At 52.9% G+C, this 10,295-nt stretch overlaps 1 protein-coding gene across 2 annotated transcripts in view; it reads left to right on the top strand.

Annotated features, from left to right (window-relative positions):
- Positions 1 to 958: 958 nt before the first annotated feature.
- TP53I11 (tumor protein p53 inducible protein 11) overlaps positions 959 to 10,295 on the top strand; it is a 152,888-nt gene continuing 143,551 nt past the window's right edge. The window contains exons 1-2 of one of the 2 annotated variants that reach the window (XM_068260124.1): positions 979 to 1,045; positions 9,634 to 9,663. The gene's annotated coding sequence lies outside the window, so the exon portion shown is untranslated. Of the gene's footprint in view, positions 1,046 to 9,633; positions 9,664 to 10,295 lie in introns of both variants that reach the window. The other variant, XM_068260122.1, reaches the window with a different exon arrangement.

Genomic DNA, 10,295 nt, shown 5'->3' with positions numbered 1-10,295 from the left:
ACCCCAGTGATCAGGGAGAGGGATGCCCAGTGATCAGGGAGAGGGGTGCCCCAGTGATCAGGGAGAGGGGTGCCCCAGTGATCAGGGAGACCCCAGTGATCAGAGAGAGGGGTGCCCAGTGATCAGGGAGAGGGCTGCCCCAGTGATCAGGGAGAGGGGTGACCCCAGTGATCAGGGAGAGGGGTGACCCCAGTGATCAGGGAGAGGGATGCCCAGTGATCAGGGAGAGGGGCGCCCCAGTGATCAGGGAGAGGGGTGCCCCAGTGATCAGGGAGAGAGGGGTGCCCCAGTGATCAGGGAGAGAGGGGTGCCCCAGTGATCAGGGAGAGAGGGGTGCCCCAGTGATCAGGGAGAGGGGTGCCCCAGTGATCAGGGAGAGGGGTGCCCCAGTGATCAGGGAGAGAGGGGTGCCCCAGTGATCAGGGAGAGGGGTGCCCAGTGATCAGGGAGAGGGGTGCCCCAGTGATCAGGGAGAGAGGGGTGCCCCAGTGATCAGGGAGAGAGGGGTGCCCCAGTGATCAGGGAGAGGGGTGCCCCAGTGATCAGGGAGAGGGGTGCCCCAGTGATCAGGGAGAGGGGTGCCCCAGTGATCAGGGAGAGGGGTGCCCCAGTGATCAGGGAGAGGGGTGCCCCAGTGATCAGGGAGAGGGGTGCCCCAGTGATCAGGGAGAGAGGGGTGCCCCAGTGATCAGGGAGAGGGGTGCCCCAGTGATCAGGGAGAGAGGGGTGCCCCAGTGATCAGGGAGAGGGGTGCCCAGTGATCAGGGAGAGGGGTGCCCCAGTGATCAGGGAGAGGGGTTCTGGCGGTGTATGGAGTGGGCACACAGTCACCGGGCTGGTGAAGGAGTAGACTCGGGCGTGGGCGGGTGTCTCATGCGGCGAGGGGAGTGGCCGACACTCCAGCACCCAGTGTGAAGGGAGATGGGCGGTTCAGGGGACGGGGCACGCAGCAGGGGCGGGGCTGGCAGGTAGTACGGCGGGGAATCAGCGCGGCTGCTGTGGAGTGTGGATGTATTACCGGATCACAGGCGGGACCCCCGAACAGGTCAGTGCGCGACCCCCGGGATACTGAGAGTGTGTGTGTATAGCAGTGTGTGACAGTGACCCCACCACCCCTCACCCTGTATAACATATACGGTAACATTACACTACAGCCCCCCCGCTGTGCGACCTCGTGTCTCCTCTGTCCCACTGCGCTGCACTGTCTGCCCGCTCAGTCTCTACCCCCGCACCCCCCATCCCATCCCTGCACCCCACCTGTATCTAACTGCCTGCTACTGACCCCCCTATCCCTGCACCCCACCTGTATATAACTGCTACTGACCCCCCTATCCCTGCACCCCACCTGTATACAACTGCCTGCTACTGACCCCCCTATCCCTTCACCCCACCTGTATATAACTGCCTGCTACTGACCCCCTATCCCTGCACCCCACCTGTATATAACTGCCTGCTACTGACCCCCCTATCCCTGCACCCCACCTGTATATAACTGCCTGCTACTGACCCCCCTATCCCTGCACCCCACCTGTATATAACTGCTACTGACCCCCCTATCCCTGCACCCCACCTGTATATAACTGCCTGCTACTGACCTCCTATCCCTGCACCCCACCTGTATATAACTGCCTGCTTCTGACCCCCCTATCCCTGCACCCCACCTGTATACAACTGCCTGCTACTGACCCCCCTATCCCTTCACCCCACCTGTATATAACTGCCTGCTACTGACCCCCCTATCCCTGCACCCCACCTGTATATAACTGCTACTGACCCCCCTATCCCTGCACCCCACCTGTATATAACTGCCTGCTACTGACCTCCTATCCCTGCACCCCACCTGTATATAACTGCCTGCTACTGACCTCCTATCCCTGCACCCCACCTGTATATAACTGCTACTGACCCCCTATCCCTGCACCCCACCTGTATATAACTGCTACTGACCCCCCTATCCCTGCACCCCACCTGTATATAACTGCTACTGACCCCCCTATCCCTGCACCCCACCTGTATATAACTGCCTGCTACTGACCTCCTATCCCTGCACCCCACCTGTATATAACTGCTACTGACCCCCCTATCCCTGCACCCCACCTGTATATAACTGCTACTGACCCCCCTATCCCTGCACCCCACCTGTATATAACTGCTACTGACCCCCCTATCCCTGCACCCCACCTGTATATAACTGCTACTGACCCCCCTATCCCTGCACCCCACCTGTATATAACTGCTACTGACCCCCCTATCCCTGCACCCCACCTGTATATAACTGCTACTGACCCCCCTATCCCTGCACCCCACCTGTATATAACTGCCTGCTACTGACCTCCTATCCCTGCACCCCACCTGTATATAACTGCCTGCTACTGACCCCCCTATCCCTGCACCCCACCTGTATATAACTGCTACTGACCCCCCTATCCCTGCACCCCACCTGTATATAACTGCTACTGACCCCCCTATCCCTGCACCCCACCTGTATATAACTGCTACTGACCCCCCTATCCCTGCACCCCACCTGTATATAACTGCTACTGACCCCCCTATCCCTGCACCCCACCTGTATATAACTGCTACTGACCCCCCTATCCCTGCACCCCACCTGTATATAACTGCTACTGACCCCCCTATCCCTGCACCCCACCTGTATATAACTGCCTGCTACTGACCTCCTATCCCTGCACCCCACCTGTATATAACTGCCTGCTACTGACCCCCCTATCCCTGCACCCCACCTGTATATAACTGCTACTGACCCCCCTATCCCTGCACCCCACCTGTATATAACTGCTACTGACCCCCCTATCCCTGCACCCCACCTGTATATAACTGCTACTGACCCCCCTATCCCTGCACCCCACCTGTATATAACTGCCTGCTACTGACCCCCCTATCCCTGCACCCCACCTGTATATAACTGCTACTGACCCGTATCCCTGCACCCCACCTGTATATAACTGCTACTGACCCCTATCCCTGCACCCCACCTGTATATAACTGCTACTGACCCCCCTATCCCTGCACCCCACCTGTATATAACTGCCTGCTACTGACCCCCAGTGTTCTCCCCCCAAAAAAATTTCCAGCCGGGTGGCATGAAAAAGTAGCCGGGTGGGGCGAGATGAGAAAATGCAGGGCTGGTGCTTCTCTGCACAACTCTGCTTATAGCAGAAGAGGAAGTGAGCCGATGACAGCCGAGTGCTCACCAAAACTAGCCGGGTGTCGCACTCGGCTAAAAGGGCCTGGGGAGAACACTGACCCCCCCCCCCCCCCATCCCTGCACCCCATCTGTATATAACACTGCCTGCTACTGCCCCCTATCCCTGCACACCCTATCCTTGCACCCCACATGTATATTACTGCTTGCTACTGACCCCCCCCCCCCCCCCATTGTCATTAGCCCCCTGTTATATAGGGATTGGGGGGCAGTATCAGCCAGTTAAATATAGTTAGGGAGTAGAGATGAGGCGGTCAGTAGCCCCAGTTATATACAGGTGAGTTACAGGGAGAGGCGGTCAGTAGCCCCAGTTATATACAGGTGAGTTACAGGGATGAGGCGGCCAGTAGCCCCAGTCATATACAGGTGAGTTACAGGGATGAGGCGGTCAGTAGCCCCAGTTATATACAGGTGAGTTACAGGGATGAGGCGGTCAGTAGCCCCAGTTATATACAGGTGAGTTACAGGGATGAGGCGGTCAGTAGCCCCAGTCATATACAGGTGAGTTACAGGGATGAGGCGGCCAGTAGCCCCAGTCATATACAGGTGAGTTACAGGGATGAGGCGGTCAGTAGCCCCAGTTATATACAGGTGAGTTACAGGGATGAGGCGGTCAGTAGCCCCAGTTATATACAGGTGAGTTACAGGGATGAGGCGGCCAGTAGCCCCAGTCATATACAGGTGAGTTACAGGGATGAGGCGGTCAGTAGCCCCAGTTATATACAGGTGAGTTACAGGGATGAGGCGGTCAGTAGCCCCAGTCATATACAGGTGAGTTACAGGGATGAGGCGGTCAGTAGCCCCAGTTATATACAGGTGAGTTACAGGGATGAGGCGGTCAGTAGCCCCAGTTATATACAGGTGAGTTACAGGGATGAGGCGGTCAGTAGCCCCAGTTATATACAGGTGAGTTACAGGGATGAGGCGACCAGTAGCCCCAGTTATATACAGGTGAGTTACAGGGATGAGGCGGTCAGTAGCCCCAGTTATATACAGGTGAGTTACAGGGAGAACATGGCCAGTAGCCCCAGTTATATACAGGTGAGTTACAGGGATAAGGCGGTCAGTAGCCCCAGTTATATACAGGTGAGTTACAGGGATGAGGTGGTCAGTAGCCCCAGTTATATACAGGTGAGCTACAGGGATGAGGCGGTCAGTAGCCCCAGTTATATACAGGTGAGTTACAGGGATGAGGCGGTCAGTAGCCCCAGTCATATACAGGTGAGTTACAGGGATGAGGCGGCCAGTAGCCCCAGTTATATACAGGTGAGTTACAGGGATAACATGGCCAGTAGCCCCAGTTATATACAGGTGAGTTACAGGAATAACATGGCCAGTAGCCCCAGTTATATACAGGTGAGTTACAGGGATGAGGCGGCCAGTAGCCCCAGTTATATACAGGTGAGCTACAGGGATGAGGCGGTCAGTGGCCCCAATTATATACAGGTGAGTTACAGGGATGAGGCGGTCAGTAGCCCCAGTCATATACAGGTGAGTTACAGGGATGAGGCGGCCAGTAGCCCCAGTTATATACAGGTGAGTTACAGGGATAACATGGCCAGTAGCCCCAGTTACATACAGGTGAGTTACAGGGATGAGGCGGCCAGTAGCCCCAGTTATATACAGGTGAGCTACAGGGATGAGGCGGTCAGTAGCCCCAGTTATATACAGGTGAGCTACAGGGATGAGGCGGTCAGTAGCCCCAGTTATATACAGGTGAGTTACAGGGATGAGGCGGTCAGTAGCCCCAGTCATATACAGGTGAGTTACAGGGATGAGGCGGCCAGTAGCCCCAGTTATATACAGGTGAGTTACAGGGATAACATGGCCAGTAGCCCCAGTTATATACAGGTGAGTTACAGGGATGAGGCGGCCAGTAGCCCCAGTCATATACAGGTGAGTTACAGGGATGAGGTGGTCAGTAGCCCCAGTTATATACAGGTGAGTTACAGGGATGAGGCGGTCAGTAGCCCCAGTTATATACAGGTGAGTTACAGGGATGAGGCGGCCAGTAGCCCCAGTCATATACAGGTGAGTTACAGGGATGAGGCGGCCAGTAGCCCCAGTTATATACAGGTGAGTTACAGGGATGAGGCGGACAGTAGCCCCAATTATATACAGGTGAGTTACAGGGATGAGGCGGCCAGTAGCCCCAGTTATATACAGGTGAGTTACAGGGATGAGGCGGTCAGTAGCCCCAGTTATATACAGGTGAGTTACAGGGATGAGGCGGTCAGTAGCCCCAGTTATATACAGGTGAGTTACAGGGATGAGGCGGTCAGTAGCCCCAGTTATATACAGGTGAGTTACAGGGATGAGGCGGTCAGTAGCCCCAGTTATATACAGGTGAGTTACAGGGATGAGGCGGTCAGTAGCCCCAGTTATATACAGGTGCGTTACAGGGAGGAGGCGGTCAGTAGCCCCAGTTATGTACAGGTGAGTTACAGGGATAACATGGCCAGTAGCCCCAGTTATATACAGGTGAGTTACAGGGATGAGGAGGCCAGTAGCCCCAGTCATATACAGGTGAGTTACAGGGATGAGGCGGTCAGTAGCCCCAGTTATATACAGGTGAGTTACAGGGATGAGGCGGCCAGTAGCCCCAGTTATATACAGGTGCGTTACAGGGAGGAGGCGGTCAGTAGCCCCAGTTATATACAGGTGAGTTACAGGGATGAGGCGGCCAGTAGCCCCAGTTATATACAGGTGAGTTACAGGGATGAGGCGGTCAGTAGCCCCAGTCATATACAGGTGAGTTACAGGGATGAGGCGGTCAGTAGCCCCAGTTATATACAGGTGAGTTACAGGGATGAGGCGGTCAGTAGCCCCAGTTATATACAGGTGAGTTACAGGGATGAGGCGGTCAGTAGCCCCAGTTATATACAGGTGAGTTACAGGGATGAGGCGGTCAGTAGCCCCAGTCATATACAGGTGAGTTACAGGGAGGAGGCGGTCAGTAGCACCCAGTTATATACAGGTGAGTTACAGGGATGAGGCGGCCAGTAGCCCCAGTTATATACAGGTGAGTTACAGGGATGAGGCGGTCAGTAGCACCCAGTTATATACAGGTGAGTTACAGGGATGAGGCGGTCAGTAGCACCCAGTTTTATACAGGTGAGGTTCAGGGATTTGTCGATAGCCTCCTGTTCTATACCAATGAGGTTCAGTGATGAGGAGCATCAGTAGCAAGTATTACATGTAGTTGGGGAGCAGGAATAGGGGAGTCAGTACACCCCTGTTAGTGGAACTGTAATTATTGTGCTTTCTCCCGGTGTCTCCCCGGCTCTCCCCTCTCCCTCTGTGTCTCTCCCCTCTCCCAGTGTAGCTGCTCAGTTTCTGTAACGTATTTGGAATTTGTCTTGTTTCCTGTGTGTGCCGAGCAGTTTCCTGTGCTGGATCTCTGAGTTTCCTGCCCGTCTGAGCGGGTGAGAGACTATTGTGGGTACAGCACCTCTCATGACATGCCAATGTTTATGCCTTCCGTCAGTACAGCCTTCTATATGCCTGCATCACTGTATAAATGTGCCACTTCTCATTATTACCACCCATGGGTCCTGGGAATGCTAGATTATTATTATTGCTTTATGTCTGTGGCTGTGGGGCGTTCCTAGCACAGCTGGTATTGTATGGGGTACTTTGCCCGTCTCTGTCTGATGCCAGCCTTTGTTTGCACAGCTGCTAGCTGCCTTATTCCAGTCTCTCTCGCCACTAAATGCTGCTCCGAGTCCTCCAGAACGATGTGTTGTGGTTAAGTGGTGGCATTCTGCCTGCTGTCATTAATCTGCGAGGAGTGGGACGTGGCGCTGCCCACCCTGCAATGTAAAGTGTTGTCTCACTCTCCCAAACAGAGAGGAAGGGGGTAGCTATAGCCATGCCACGGGGTCCCCTAGTGTCTGGCTGTCCACATTGTATTCTTATTATTATTGAGTATTTATATAGCAACATCTTCTTCTGCAGCGCTGTACAGAGTATATTGTCTTGTCACTTGACTGCCCCTTACAATCTAATCCTTGTCATATGTCTATATCAAAGTTTAGGGCCAATGTTTTTTTTTTTTTTACAGGGAAGCCTGCCAGAGGCTTACAATCTAAAGGGTGGGGGTAGAAACAATAGGTGTGACTGTTGAGAGGGTGCCCAACAGACCGTATTATGGTAATGATGTGGGAAGGGAGGGGTTATGCAAACATGAGAAGGTGGGTCTTGTGGGCTCGTTATAAAGGTATTAAAGGGAACCAGAGACGAAGCACCCTTGTGTATTTTACCATGTATATCAGTAAGAACATTAGAGAAAACACTTACCATGCTGTCTGTTTCATCCTCACTGCTAAAAGTGTCTGTTATCAGCAGTCACAAGAATCCAGACTGAGCAATTAAATCTGGCTTTGCTGGGAATGATTGTTGCTGAGTCATTATAGCAGAGCCACAAGGGGGCAGGCTTGGGCTTGAAATAACACCACAGAAGACAGACTTAGCTATAATCTTTCTGTAGCAAAGCTAGACGGAGCAGCCTGACTTCTCAGTCGGGGATTCTTATCAGAGGGGATAACAGTCAGATTACACAGAGAACAATGAAACAAAGGGCAGATTAGGTGTTTACTGTCATGTTCCCACTGATTTATAAGGTAAAATACAAGAGGGTGCTTCATCTCTGGTTCTCTTTAAAGGAATGCTAATGCTAATGAAAACAAATATCCATTTTACCTTACCCGGGGCTTCTACCAGCCCCCTACAGCCGGCTTGTGCCCGCGCCGTGACATACCGATGCTCTGGTCCCCCACAGCGTCCCAGTCTAATTTTTGGCAACTCCGCCCACTGCGCCTGCGCTGCCCTGGCCATGTGTGTCCTCGATCACCGGGAGCATTCTGCACATGCTCAGTATGACATTTTCTCGTACAGCGAAAGCAGGAGGAAAAAAAAAATTCACCTATAAATACAAAATTTACTGTGCAAAAAAACGTAAAGAAAATCTGTTTTTCGCAGTGAGAACCCTCCCTGCTGCACTTCCTTACCACTTTTTGTGAACTGTTTTAAAGTATGAAGAATGTCGTATTACTTGTAGTTCCTTTATTAAAGTGGACCTGAACTCTTGTGCAGGACAGTAGTAGAACAGAGAGAAATGCACCCTGGATGTATTTAGAGAGTTTAGCCCCTCATCTGTGACTAATTACCAGTGTAATTTGATCTCTCTCCTTTCTCAGCTGACTGCCACTGGCAGATAAGAAGATAAGTTCATTTGAAAGCACAGGATGTTGACAATATGTCTGCTTCCATGAAAGGAATTTCGGCTATAGCGGCACACAGTGAGGAACTTCGGCGCTGTCAGAAGACGGAGCTGAAATTACTTTTAAAACACAGTAATTCGGCCGGCAGCAATCGCTGGAAGCCGAATTCCATTATTCCCCACCATCCACGTGGACCTGGAGGGGGAATAGTAATTAACAAAGCCAGGACTTGTGCAGCAGCAGGATCAGCCATATGCCGGCTGTATCCTGTGCCCAAGTCTCCTAGCGGCGATTCCTCTCGTACGCCAGGCCATGCCCCACCCAGAGATTATCATGAATGGGGCATGCTGTGTATGTGCATACTGTCCCCCATTCCTCTTCTACTGATGTCCTCAACCCCCCCCCCCCCCCCCCCCAATATCTGCCATGTCTGATTACCCACTGCTCATGCCTTGCCAGACGCACTACTTCAGTACTGGACTCCGGGTGGAGACCCTAGAAAGGAGCTGATGAGGCCTCAATCTGCTAAAAGGAACCTGGGCGGCAGGTGGGCGAGGTATTTAGATCGCAACCGCGCAACCCACAATTCCAACTATCCGCGATTGTGGAAAACAACCGCCGGGAAGGGAGCGGGAACGCGGCGAGAATCGGGCAACACGACGATTATGATACGGGGAACAAAAAACACACTAGTGGGAAATGAGCACCGCGATTTACATGTTATCGCGGTGGTCATTGCTATCGACAAAACGGCTGAGATCTGCTTTCTGAAGCGGATTGCAGCTAGTGGAAAAGAGCCCTAAAGGACTCCTGAAGTGACAGCGATATGGAGGCTGCCATATTTGTTTCTGCACATTAACTGGCTGTCCTGCTGATCCTCTGCCTTTTAGCCACAGCCCCTGAACATGCATGCAGCAGATCAAGTGCTCTGACGGGAGTGTGACTGGATTAGCTGCATGCTTGTTTCAGGTGTGTGATTCAGACACTACTGATGTCAGAGACCAGCAGGGCTGCCAGGGAACTGGTATTGTTTAACAGGAAATAAATATGGCAGTCTCCATATTCCTCTCACTACAGTTCTCCTTTAAACTTTTAATTGTTCAGTTTAGGACTATAAACACATGTCGTTAACTTGTGGGTTGGTTAGAATGTGTAAGTAATGGTGACTTTTCTTTTTCTGCTCCCCAGTGGACAGATACACTAGGCCTTGGGTGACAGGTGAGCTTTGATATGATGGTATTTTGCTGTATGTGAAGTTGTTAATCCGCTGGTGTTGGGAACTCTCGGAGGCTCCTTGTTGGCTGCAGTCTGTGGTTTGACCTCCTGATGCCGGGAGACAGTTTCTGCCCTCTGACCTTCCTCTATATAGCCTGACAGCTGTGGGAACCAGCATCACTCCTATATTGTGCAGGAGCAGGATAAGCCATATACCGGCTGTATCCTGCAGCGCTGCGTAATATGTTGGCGCTTTATAAATACAATAAATAAATCCTCCCAGCGCTGTCACCAGGCACAGTCCTTGTCCCCCTCTCCCAGCGCTGTCACCAGGCACAGTCCTTGTCCCCCTCTCCCAGCACTGTCACCAGATACTTGCCTTGTCCTCCTCTCCCAGCGCTGTCACCAGGCACAGTCCTTGTCCCCCTCTCCCAGCACTGTCGCCAGATACTTGCCTTGTCCTCCTCTCCCAGCGCTGTCACCAGGCACAGTCCTTGTCCCCCTCTCCCAGCTCTGTCGCCAGATACTTGCCTTGTCCCCCTCTCCCAGCTCTGTCGCCAGATACTTGCCTTGTCCCCCTCTCCCAGCTCTGTCGCCAGATACTTGCCTTGTCCCCCTCTCCCAGCTCTGTCGCC

Source organism: Hyperolius riggenbachi, chromosome 11, assembly GCF_040937935.1.
Source record: "Hyperolius riggenbachi isolate aHypRig1 chromosome 11, aHypRig1.pri, whole genome shotgun sequence".
Lineage (NCBI taxonomy): Eukaryota > Metazoa > Chordata > Amphibia > Anura > Hyperoliidae > Hyperolius > Hyperolius riggenbachi.
Note: the sequence above shows the minus strand (reverse complement) of the source record. Positions and strands in the feature narration are given on the sequence as shown.